At 39.6% G+C, this 12,555-nt stretch overlaps 1 protein-coding gene across 8 annotated transcripts in view; it reads left to right on the top strand.

Moving 5' to 3' along the window:
- Positions 1 to 12,555, top strand: part of NTRK2 (neurotrophic receptor tyrosine kinase 2) — a 312,631-nt gene that overhangs the window by 166,961 nt on the left and 133,115 nt on the right. The gene's annotated exons all lie outside the window — the stretch shown is intronic.

Raw genomic sequence — 12,555 nt, 5'->3', positions numbered from 1 at the left:
TATTTTGTATTTCTTTTAGGTTTTGTTTTGTTTCATTCGGTCCCCTTGGATGGGTAGGTGACATAAACAAGAGGCAGAGAGGGGTCCAGTAGATCGCTGACATAGTACAGCCTGGGAATGGATTATCTTATCTATGTCCTTTATTGTTATGAAACATAATCTGTCTCTGACTTGCCTCTGTCAACTTGAGGTAGTATCTGGCGGACTGTTGATGTACAGATTATGTACATAAACTACAGAAAACTTTAAAACTAACCCCACATGTGCCTTGATTGTTTTCTAACAAAATAACCCCAAAGTAGACTAACATTTCAGAAAGTAATGGTATGCAAAGTTAACAATAATTGTTTTTTTTTGTAAACAAATATAAGACTAAGCTTTTAAATAAATTATTTATTTTATGTCTTGTAATACAAATGTATTATTCCTTATGTACAAACCCTAGACCCAGAAAATAAAATCATTATTTATGTTTTAACATTATTAATATAGCTATAAAGTGTGTGAACAGACAGCCTCCCGAGAATTAATCTGTACATAAAAAATTGTACAACCCATTACAGGTGATTATTTTTATCTCAATATTATATAATAATCTGTGTGTGTCTGTAATGCAAACTATAAACTTAAAGTAAAATACCAGGCGTTACCTAACTAATCTTAAAAATGCCCCCCCCCCTCAACACCTATGTTGACTAGCCAATATAAGAAAGATGTATATACTTACCAATTTTCAGGCTGCTCTATTCTGGTCAGTTCATCTCCCCTGCATCGGACAGCGGAAGCGGCCGCTCAACAATCGCTGGTAAAACCTGGCAGGGGTGAAGTCACCCATAGGTTCCTATGGCCCTTCTGCTGTCAGCGCTCCTTCCTCTCCCCTGCAGCCAGTGCTGGCTGACCTAAGGAATCCAGATCATGTGACCGGACTGGAAAGGCCTAAACTTTGGTAAGTATATGCATCTAGTCAGCATAGGTGTTAGCACGTAAGGGAGAAATTTTAACATTAGCTATACGCTATGTATAGCCTGGAATTCTGCTTTAACTGCATTCAATGCATTATTCTACAATGCTTATACATATGAAAGTCACTACATTTGGTGCATATGTTTTAAATTTACATGAAAAATTAGCCCTCAGAGGTGCACATACCACTGCAGTTTCATATAAATGTACTGCAGAGACAAATATGCCTTTAAATTATATTTGTGTATTATGTCTGTATGTGATCTAAATCGTTCACTGGTGTATTTCATTGTTGATATTCTAAGCACATTTTTTTCCCCAATGCTATTTAGATTTTATAAAATAGCACAGGAAATATAAACCTACATTCATAGAATGTATATAGCTACTGAGCACATATATTTCTTCACCGTATTATTATCCTGCGCTAAGCAAGGAATAGCTTTGTTTAATATGTGGCTATGCAGTAATTGGTACGTGTTGCATAAAATATTACATTCCACTATAGCACATATCTGTATACAAAGTGCCTTACAAAAGGTATGTGAAACACTATATATATATATATATATATATATATATATATATATATATATATATATATATATATACAGTATATATATACTGTATGTTTACACACACATGTGCCCTTATGTGTGCGCATGCACGAGATAAGGACAAGACAGCAAACAAGCATAGCACTGAACCTTTCCATCCAGTAGCAGGGAAGAGATCAGAAACCATCCATACTCTTGCCAGCCAGTGCCTCATACCATCCCTCTCTGCTCTGGCGTGGGAAGGAGCACATCTTACCAGCATACATTGTACATGTGATTGTCCATCAGAATTCCCTGGCTGAGTTCCTGACTTGTGTTCAGCATAAAATGTAAGGTTTAGCAGAGGCAGAATTCATCTTGTGACCCTTGTATTGTTTTCTTTGTTCCAAGCCATCCACCATAGTAGAGAATGGTCTGTAATTAGTCGGGACTGTCTGCTCCAAAGGTAACACCTTAATGACACTAGTGCTTACTTTATGCCCAGACATTCCCTTTACAGCATTCAACAGTTCCTCTCTGCAAGGGTTAGATTACAACTGAGGTATACTACTACATGTTTTTGCCCACTTATGTCCTGGGATAAGACTGTTCCCAGGTTAATATCAGAGGCGTCTGTTTGTAGAAGAAAGAAATTCCTGATTGAAGTTGGTATTAGTTAACATTGGTCCCCTACACAATAATTCCTTCAGCTCTTAAAAAGCTCCCTCTCTGCCTTTTCATGTCATTTCACAATAGTGGACTTGTTCCCTTAGGTGCAATCAGTGGGTAGTATTGCTATAGAAGAATTGTTTGGCACAAAAACCTCCGATACTATCATACAATATCTATAAAACCTTTAACCTATTTTTTGACCATTAATTGCATCAGTCTTGCCCATTAGAAGCTTTTTGATCCCTTGCTTGGTGCTGTAACCCAAATACCAGGCTACTACCTGGCCTATTGAGCATTTTGTTTTGATTGCCTTAAGAATGTGTTCCATCATTCTTTGAAAGGAGCCCCTGGCTCCCATGTAAGCCAAAAGCGAGGTACATACTGGTAAAACCCATCTGGTGTAGCAAAAGCTGACTTTTCTTTTACCCTGTCAGCTAAGGAACCTGTCAGTACCTTTTTAGTAAGACTGAAGGTCGTAATGTACCCAGTGGGACCCAACTTTTTCCATCAACTCATCCACCCTGGGCAAGGGATAAGCATTGAATTTGGATATTTCATATAATTTCCTAAAGTCACTGCAGAACCCTAGGCTGCCATCAGACTTAGGGATGACCACTTTCTATTAGATTTCTCTGTAAACTCAGGAGCTTTCTGTCATTATTCTTAAATTGCTGTGAGCCTTGGGTACTGAATAAGGTCTTAACTTTATTTTGATATGCGGCTCCCATTCTCATGACAAATTCCATTAGTTCAGCAATTCTAAAAATACTTCTGGATTTTTCTGCAGGGACTCTCTAACCTCTCCAACCTGCAGTCACAGATAGGTCCCTGAAATCCTAACCGCCTGTATACCTTTCAGGGGCAATACTTTATTGTCACTTTCTCTTCAAAGAGCCTCCCAACCTTTCCAAACTTTTATTAAGTTAACTGTTAAATGGTATATTAGAAGGAGCTCTGGTTTTCTAGGCTGGTATACTGTACCTGATAGTTGACATCTGTGACTTTCTCTCTAAAGTAGGCACCAAAACAAAGACTTGTGGCCTGCTCCTCTTGCGCTTGCTGTATATGACTGTTGCTATTCTATCCTGTCTCTGAGTAATCTGTGGACTTTTGCTCCCATGTTTCCCAGACTATATCCAGGAATCCCCGGGGATGTCTACCATACAAAAGTTCAGACACAGTAAACCCAGTGGAAGAGGTCCCAGTCTTTTCCATACTTATCAAGCACTTTTTTTGAATGCTATTCAAAGTTCTATGAAAGCATTCTACCAGCCCATTAGTTGGGGGTGGTACTGAGGAGTGTGATTTAGTAAATTTTAAAAACTGACACAACGCTTGGTTATTTTTGACATTACAGGGATTCATTGGTCTGTCAAGTTTCCTTAGGAATACCAGTAAAAAAAAACAAATGGAACAACTGTTTCCATATAAGCTTAAAGGACGTGCTTCTGAGAGGGATTGCTTCTGAATACTAGGTGACATAGTAATAAGGACTACCAATATGTGCTCGGGGCTCAAACAAATTCACAGCAACCCTTTGAAAAGGGACCTCCGTTATAGACAAGTATACCAGGGGTGGTTGGGTGCATTCATTTGACAGGAAACAATTTACTATACTACTCAACTGCTTTGAAAATATGGGGTCAGAAATGACTGCTCAATCAGTTTTTGTTTTTTCTAACCCCAAATGATCACCTAACATATGAGAATGGGCTAGATTCTACACCATCCTTGTATGAGACTAGGAAATAACCTGCTCCACAACTTTGTCCCATTTCTTCTTTTCATGTTACAGTAAGTCACGGTGTACTGGAAAATAGTGGTATACTAGGCTAATTTCAGGTTTTTGAGATACCTCAAAGCTTATCACCTTTACATTTTTTTAAACTAATTTGGCAAATTGAGGTCCATCAACTGTAAATCTTTCCTGACCACCAATATATTTGTCATTTCTGGCACTAGGGCAGTTTCCTCTGATTCTCTAACTATGACCACCAGTGAGAAGTTGACCGGTCCCCTGAACAAGGATGTCAACACACCCCCTCCAGTTTAGGCAAATGTATAACATTAATTATTCTAGACACATTTTCAGGACTGCTTACATGTTTTCTTCCCTGAGTTCCTAAAAATAGAGGAAAATCACAGCCCTATATTACACTGTAAAACAGGTTCTTAACCTCACTCATGACTGTGTAGCAAGTTCTTAACTACACCCATAACATGTGACCCAAAAACACAAAATGTAGGTGCTGCTCAGGTAGAGAGGTAAAGTTCAACTAGACCACTGTGAGTGCAGGCAGGGACAGGCAGCTCGTTCCAGCTCCAAGCTGCAGCAAAATCAAACACAAGTCACACATAATGAAGCAGACCCATGTACATGAAGTGAGATGAATAGCAGCCTCAGCCTGGATTCCAGCCAGGCCATGCCCCCAACACATTTTGCTCTGCCCCTTGGAGCTTAATTATGAGGAGAAGAGTGAAACATATTGGGGGTTGGGCCTGGCTGGGGTCCAGGCTGAGGCTGCCATCCATCACCTTATGCATATGGGTCTGCTTCATGTGTGGCTTATGGATCTTTTTCTTTGACATTGCTACACCCATAACAGGCTTTATAGTTGCAGTAGGTTCTTCCACTGAGAGCACTGAATTAGAGTAGCTTTTAGTCATGTATAGAAAGTGTTTCTATCTGGTTAGGGTCAAGCTTAGCAGGGTCCATGAGAATTACCAAGGTGATGAGGTTTTCAGAATCTAAAAGGGCTTCCACTGGGTATCTTTCTATGATAATAGGACATACCTTCCTTCTAGTTGTGCTGGCTTGATAAATGGTGACATGTGCTTCCTCAAGTCACCACATAGAGGTTCATGTATTATGAGACAGCTTCTACATGGTCTAATCCTTGGCTTTGCTAGGACCTAATATGATGTGTCTCCCAAGGAAAATACTCTCTTTTAGGGTAGAGGGATTTTCAGATCTGGCAACCCATGGGTGTCAAACCACCTTTCTTAGGAACCTAATACTGTTTGGAACAAAAAGACTAGTCTTACTCAAGGTTTATGTTTTCCTGTTTCCAGGGGTTTCTGGCTTCAAAAGCGCATTCACTTTCTTTGGGTCTGTAAGCCTAATGTGCTACTACTGTATCTTAAACAGCAAGACTCTGATATAACAGGTGCAGACTTACTCCACAATCTGAGCAGGGTGCTTGGTAACCTTCCATTGCACTCACTTTTTTCTAAGACGGAGCAAATCATAAATCTGGGACCTTGCATGTTTTCCAGGGTCATTTCCTGGCCTCTGAGTTTAGGATACTCTTTGATATCCTGAGGCTGTAACAAGGTAGGCGTTTTTTGGGATCACTATCAAAAAAGGTGCTAGCACATAAGCCCATTGCTCCTTGGGTAGCTTCTTCTGTTCTGTGAGTGCCAAAGTTGGCCAAGTAAGTTTATGCATTATCCTCAAGGAACAATTTCTGTAAAGCACCAGTTACAGTTATTAAAGTGTAGACATCAGCCCCTGTGTCACCATCTGCCTTTCTGTCTCTAACTGTTTTGTAGAGACAGATTCACTTACTGTTGTCCCTCCAGGAATACCTGGTGAACCTCAGTCAGCTGTTGAACAATATTTACTGCAATACATAGACTAGAAAGATGCAAATAACCTAATCTAGGGAGACTTCTTAGACATTCTTCTTGCATTTGAACACTTATTGACTAGTCTGGCCTTAAATTCGGATTTAAAACATGTAAAATGTGCATGTGAGGTATTGCATGACTCAGTATAACTTCCTGTAAGGAAGTTTAGGACAATAGTGTCTACAGTATTATGATGTAGGGGAGGTGATACTGAGGAATGTATTGGCTTCATAGTGTAGTCACACAACTAAACACACAGTATATATAAATGTACAGTATGTACAGTATATATGAAAACTGTTATACCTGACAGAAAAATTGGGAATTCTGTTTAGTTCGTTTTCTGTTCTTCACACTATACATTTCTCTACTGCATTCAAATGATAACGCTTGGTCGAGATTGGGCAGATAATGATGAAATAGTAGTTTGGTGATAGAGTTGTCTCTGTGCTCTCTCTCCTCCAGTCATCAAGTTCAATTTGTTAGATTCACAACGCTGTACAGTGCAGTAAAGCATATTTGCTTATAGTGCTAACCATTTCTTTCCCAGTCTGAATGCTGATGTGTAGGGGATTTAATGAGAATTTAAGCATTTTTCATGAATACTGAACTGCAACAAATGTTTTTTTATTGCATTTGTCTACACTTAAAAAAATAACAACACCCACAAAAAATGAACATGTTTAACTACTTGCTGCCCGCCATATAGCAAATTTATGTCAGCAAAGTGGTTGTGTTATTCCAACTGGACGTCATATGATGTTTTTCATTATAACAAGCTGCTGCGAGCCCCCCGGGGGTGCACATCACGGCGATCGTTGTTGCGGTGTGTCAGTCTGACACACCTCAACTCCGATCTAGGTAAAGAGTCTCTGACGGAGACTCTTTACCACATAATCAGCCGTGTCCAATCACGGCTGATCACAGTGTAAGCAGTAAGAGCCGTTGATTGGCTTTTCCTCACTAGCTTCTGTCAGATGCAAGTAGAGGAGAGCTGATCGGTTGCTCTTCTGACAGGGGGGGGGTCTGTGCTGATTGATTATCAGCGCAGCCCTCCCAAGGATGCCCACACTGGACCACCAGGGACGCCACCAGGACCATCAGGGATGCCCACCATTAGTCATCAACAGGTATGCCACCCATGGCCACTAGGGATGCCAATCAGTGCCCACAATGGATGCCAATCAGTGCCTACAATGGATGTCAATCAGTGCCAAACAATAATGCCTGCCAATCAGTGATGCCCATCAGTACCATCCATTATTGTACATCAGTGCCAACTACCGGTGCTCATCCATGCCACCTATCAGTGCCCATCTGTTCCGCCTATCAGTGCCCATCTGTGCCACATATCAGTGCTGTCTTTCAGTGCCCATCAGTGCCACCTTTCAGTGCCCATCAGTGCCACCTATGTGTACCCATCAGTGTTGCATATCAGTGCCACCTATCAGTGCCCCATCAGTGCCACATATTAGTGCCCATCATCAGTGCCCATCAGTGCCACCTCATCAGTGCCACCTCATCGGCGCCCATCAGTGCTGCCTCATCAGTGCAGCCCCATCAGTGCCCATCAGTGAAGGAGAAACCCTATTTACAATGTTTTGTAACAGAAACAAAAAAAACGTATTTTTTTTCAAAATTTACGGTATTTTTTTTATTTGTTTAGCAGAAAATAAAAATCCCAGAGGTGACCAAATACCACCAAAAGAAAGTTCTATTTGTGGCAACAAAATATAAAAAATTTATTTTGGGTACAGTGTAGCATGACTGCCCAATTGCCATTCAAAGTGCAACAGCGCTGAAAGCTGGTCTGGGCAGGAAGGTGTATAAGTGCCCTGTATTGAAGTGGCTAATGTACTTACAGTAAATACGTGATATAAATCAACAAACACTAGTGCATAATATTGTATTGAATAATATATCATGTACATGATAATGTAATAAAATACATTGAATCAATATCCTCCTAGAATATGATCATATAAATTTAGGGACTACATTATTAGCTACACCTGTCTAGTGCCCATGAAGGAGTGCACATGGCCTTCAAAAATATTTAGGGACACTGTGGCATTCAAATGACACCCAGTTGGTATTAAAAGACCTAAGGTGTGCCAAGAAATCACAGTGGCTCTCTTACACAAGTAGCAACTTAGCTCTCCTATGGCCTGATATGTCCCACTAAGTGCTGCTCTAATCAACACCACTCATGCTCCTTTAGCAGTGCCGTTGATTTGAGTATTGTTCAGGAGATGTTTCGGATAGCTGGGATGCTGCTTGTGTGAGAGACCGGGGATCTGACTGTCCTAGTTTTCTCAGCACAGGGTTTTTTTTTAACCCTTACTGCAGTACTTAGATAATAAAAAATATAAAAAGTTTTACATTTACAGTATTACTGTATGTGTGACCTGACTGCATTACTGTAATACATTTGAAGGGTCCAGTTGGGCTTTAAATATGTGTATATGTAAAGTGCTAGTGAACACATGTTACTTGAAGTATAAGCAAAATGCATTGATTTTGCAGAATGACTAATTCTAAACAGAGATGAACCATGATTTAGCCCAAGTTATGGTAAATGGGAAAATGCACCTGTAGAGTTTTTCCAATTATCAGTTCATGATGACCTAAAGGCCCCTTGCACACTAACGAACCAATCGGGTCTGCCTGTCAATTTTTCGGGAGGAACCTATCAGGCCATTCATTGCTCTCTATGGAGTGCCAGTACATGGATGTAAATTCATCCAGTCCTTGCTGAACTGGCTGAATTTACACCCATGTACAACCATCTTAAGAAAGTGGCCTTGAATAAACACATTTTTTTCTTATGTTTATTATTAAGCTTATCACTTCTCTAGGTGTGATCAGGTTGGAAAATAAGGGATGGCATGTCTAGGAACTTGAAAGAAAAAAGGTTTATTTCTATAAACGTCCATACTTAAAAGGCAAGTTTACTTGTTACATAAACATATTACGAGACTAATTCTTAGAGTATAACTTAAATAATCTAAATTTTTTGCCACAAATAAGTATAAAATTCATGGAATATTTTCATCTGTTCAAGTCTTTATCAGGTATTTCTTTAAACGTCTTCTGACACACCTTGCATGTTGACACCCTCTGACACATTAGCAAGCTCACATTTGACAAGTAATAATAACATGCTATTCAATTAAACCTTCAAAGCAGGATGAAAGAAGACTTTTGTTTTGCTTTTTTTATTTTTGCTGAAACTTATTGTTTTCTTAACACGGTTGTCATGGCTTAAATGTAGTTAACAAAGAAAGAAACCTTAATCTGAAAATAAGCTAGATAATGCATACCGACTTTTTCTAATGGTATTCAGCGTAACCACCCACATTTACAAAAAAAAGTTAATCTCTTCTTCTTCATTGATGCCACATTTTAAAGCTGGCCTTACACTGTGTGAATTTTGCCTCGATCCTGAGGAACTGGCCAAAACTCACAAACTTGGTGGCCCTGTCAGCTGTCACTTGCCCAACATCCTCTCAATTAAAAAATCAACGGAGCCAGGCAAAAAAATGTTGGCCAAAAAGTACCGCTATCTAACCATTGCGGATGTCACTGGGTATAGGGGAGGAAGACACTTCCACATACGTTTGCTAATCTCATCTAGGTAATAAGAACCCAGAAGCAACAAGGATTTTGTCACTTCTGTTTTTTGCTGCCACTTTCCCCAGCTGCTGTGGATGGGGTAGAACCCAAATGAATGTGAGTGCAGAGGGAACCCGTCACGATAGTTATGCTATCATATAAGGGGCTATTGGTCTCCTACAGTGCCTTGCAAAAGTATTTACCCCCCCCTTGGCTTTTTACCTATTTTGTTACATTACAGCCTTTAGTTTAATGTTTTTTTAATCTGAATTATATGTGGTGGATCAAAACACAATAGTCTAAGTTGGTGAAGTAAAATTAGAAAACTATATAAATAAAACAATTTTTCAGAAATAAAGAACTGATTATTGGCATGTGCGTATGTATTCACCCCCTTTCTTATGAAGCCCATAAAAAGCTCTGCTGCAAACAATTACCTTCAGAAGTCATATAATTAGTGAAATGATGTCCACCTGTGTGCAATCTAAGTGTCACCTGATCTGTCATTACATATACACACCTTTTTGAAAGGCCCCACCTGAGAAGCTGCAACACCTAAGCAAGATGCACCACTAACCAAACACTGCCATGAAGGCCAAGGAACTCTTCAAACAAGTAAGGGACAGTGTTGTTGAGAAGTACAAGTCAGGGTTAGGTTATAAAAAAATATCCAAATCTTTAGTGATCCCTAGGAGCACCATCAAATCTATCATAACCAAATGGAAAAAACATGGCACCACAGCAAACCTGCCAAGAGACAGCCGCACACCAAAACTCACGGAGGGTCTTGGGGTAATCAGAGAGGCAGCACAGAGACCTAAGGTAACCCTGGAGGAGCTGCAGAGTTCCATAGCAGAGACTGGAGTATCTGTACATAGAATGACAATAAGCCGTATGCTCCATAGAGTTGGGCATTATGGCAGAGTGGCCAGAAGAAAGCCATTACTTTCAGCAAAAAACAAAATGGCACGTTTTGAGTTTGCGAATGTGGGAGACTCCCAAAATGTATGAAGGAAGGTGCTCTGGTCTGATGAGACTAAAATTTTACTTTTTGGCCATCAAAGAAAGCGCTATGTCTGGCGCAAACCTAAAACATCACATCACCCAAAGAACACCATACCTACAGTGAAATATGGTGGTGGCAGCATCATGCTGTGGGGATGTTTTTCAGCAGTCGGGACTGGGAAACTGGTCAGAGTTGAGGGAAAGATGGATGGTGCTAAATACAGGGATATTCTTTAGTAAAACCTGTACCACTCTGTGTGTTATTTGAGGCTAGGATGGAGGTTTACCTTCCAGCAGGACAAGGACCCCAAACACACTGATAAAGCAACACAAGGGGAAACATGTAAATGTGTTGGAATGGCATAGTCAAAGCCCAGACCTCAATCCAATAGGAAATCTGTACAAACCATCTAACTTGAAGGAGCTGGAACAGTTTTGCAAGAAGGAATGGGCAAAAATCCCAGTGGTAAGATGTGGCAAGCTCATAGAGACTTATCCAAAGTGACTTGGAGCTGTGATAGCTGCAAAAGGTGGCTATACAAAGTATTGACTTTAGGGGGTGAATAGTTATGCACTTTGACTTTTTCTGTTATTTTGTCCTATTTGTTGTTTGCTACACAAAAAAAAAAAAAAAAAAATTCATGTTCATAGTTGCGGGCATGTTTTGTAAATTAAGTGATGCAAATCCTCAAACAATCCAAGTTAATTCAAGGTTGTGAGGCAGCAAAACATGAAAAATGCCAAGGGGGGTGAATACTTTTGCAAGGCACTGTATGTGATAGTAAAAAAGTTAAGTTGAAAAAAAGAGTAAAAAATTTAAGATACAGTGCCTTGAAAAAGTATTCATACCCCTTAAAAAATTTCTACATTTTGTCATGTTACAACCAAAAACATAAATGTATTTTATTGGGATTTTATGTCATAGACTAGCACAAAGTGTCACATAATTGTGAAGTGGAAGGAAAATAATAAATGGCTTTCAATTTTTTTTACAAATAAATATTTGTAAAGTGTGAGTACTTTTTCAAGGCACTGTGCACCAAGCATTTATCCCCCCCTCCCCCCAAAAATATTGAGTCCCATCATGCACATGCATAAATTTATACACACTTTGCGTACATAAGAAAATGTTTGTTGCTCCTTACACATTATATATTGCCACACATGTCTGAAAGCAATAATTTTAGGGCCATATTTTATGGTTAACCCTAAACAGATGTTCTATCAGAGCTTTTAAAGCATCGCCTCTGGGAAATTTTGGGTACTGAAGTTTGTTACCATTTCACTGGCATGGGAAATTTTAAGGCTTGACATGTTGGGTTTTTACTCAGCAATGTCACCTTTTATATTTTACCAATAATTGGGTAACATAATGGGATTAATTTAATAATACTGGAAAGTGCAAAACCTGGTACAGCTCTGCATAGAAACCAGTCAGCCTGCAGGTTTTTTCGTCAAACCTCAATTGAACAAGCTGAAGTTAGAAGATGATCAGCTACCATGCAGAGCTGCACCAGGTTTTGTGATCTCAAGTTTAAGTCAATCAACCTCAATGTGTTTGTGTGCAATAAAATTACCATTAGAGTATTTTTTGCGCTTGATAAACTGTTGCGCTAATATCGTCTGACATGCAAAATTGGATCCACTCCTTTTTTATTCTCCAGAGTCTCTGCTTTCAAAAATTATATAATATTTGGGGGTTTTACCTAGTCTTCAGGTCTCAGATTTTTCAAAGTGTGCAAAAAACAAAAGCAGATTTGGCACCAAAACTCAGTGAATTTAAAATATTTATTTGTACTTTTAAAATCACCTAGTGTAAGAACCTGAATTTGAACTTGGTATTAGCCATCTGCAATCCCCAGCAGCCTGGGAGAGGGAGGGTCAGGACTGGGAACTAGTCAGGCAAGCTGTATTATTATTTTTCTAATAGAGAACATGCTGGAAGGAAGAGAGACAGAAGACGGCTGCATCTTCACTTACTAATCACAAGCTAGGGGCAGGGGCAAGACCTAGTTATATTACTTAACTGCAGTAAAGAAAAGTCAGGTCTCCAGGCTGTTTGTGCTGTGTGGCAGGACTGAATAAATCTCAGAAATTGTTATGCCGTGTACACACGATCGGATTTTCCAACAAA

The sequence above is a fragment of the Lithobates pipiens genome, unplaced genomic scaffold (genome assembly GCF_037356315.1).
Source record: "Lithobates pipiens isolate NorthernLeopardFrog02 unplaced genomic scaffold, aLitPip1_a1.2 Scaffold_13, whole genome shotgun sequence".
Lineage (NCBI taxonomy): Eukaryota > Metazoa > Chordata > Amphibia > Anura > Ranidae > Lithobates > Lithobates pipiens.
Note: the sequence above shows the minus strand (reverse complement) of the source record. Positions and strands in the feature narration are given on the sequence as shown.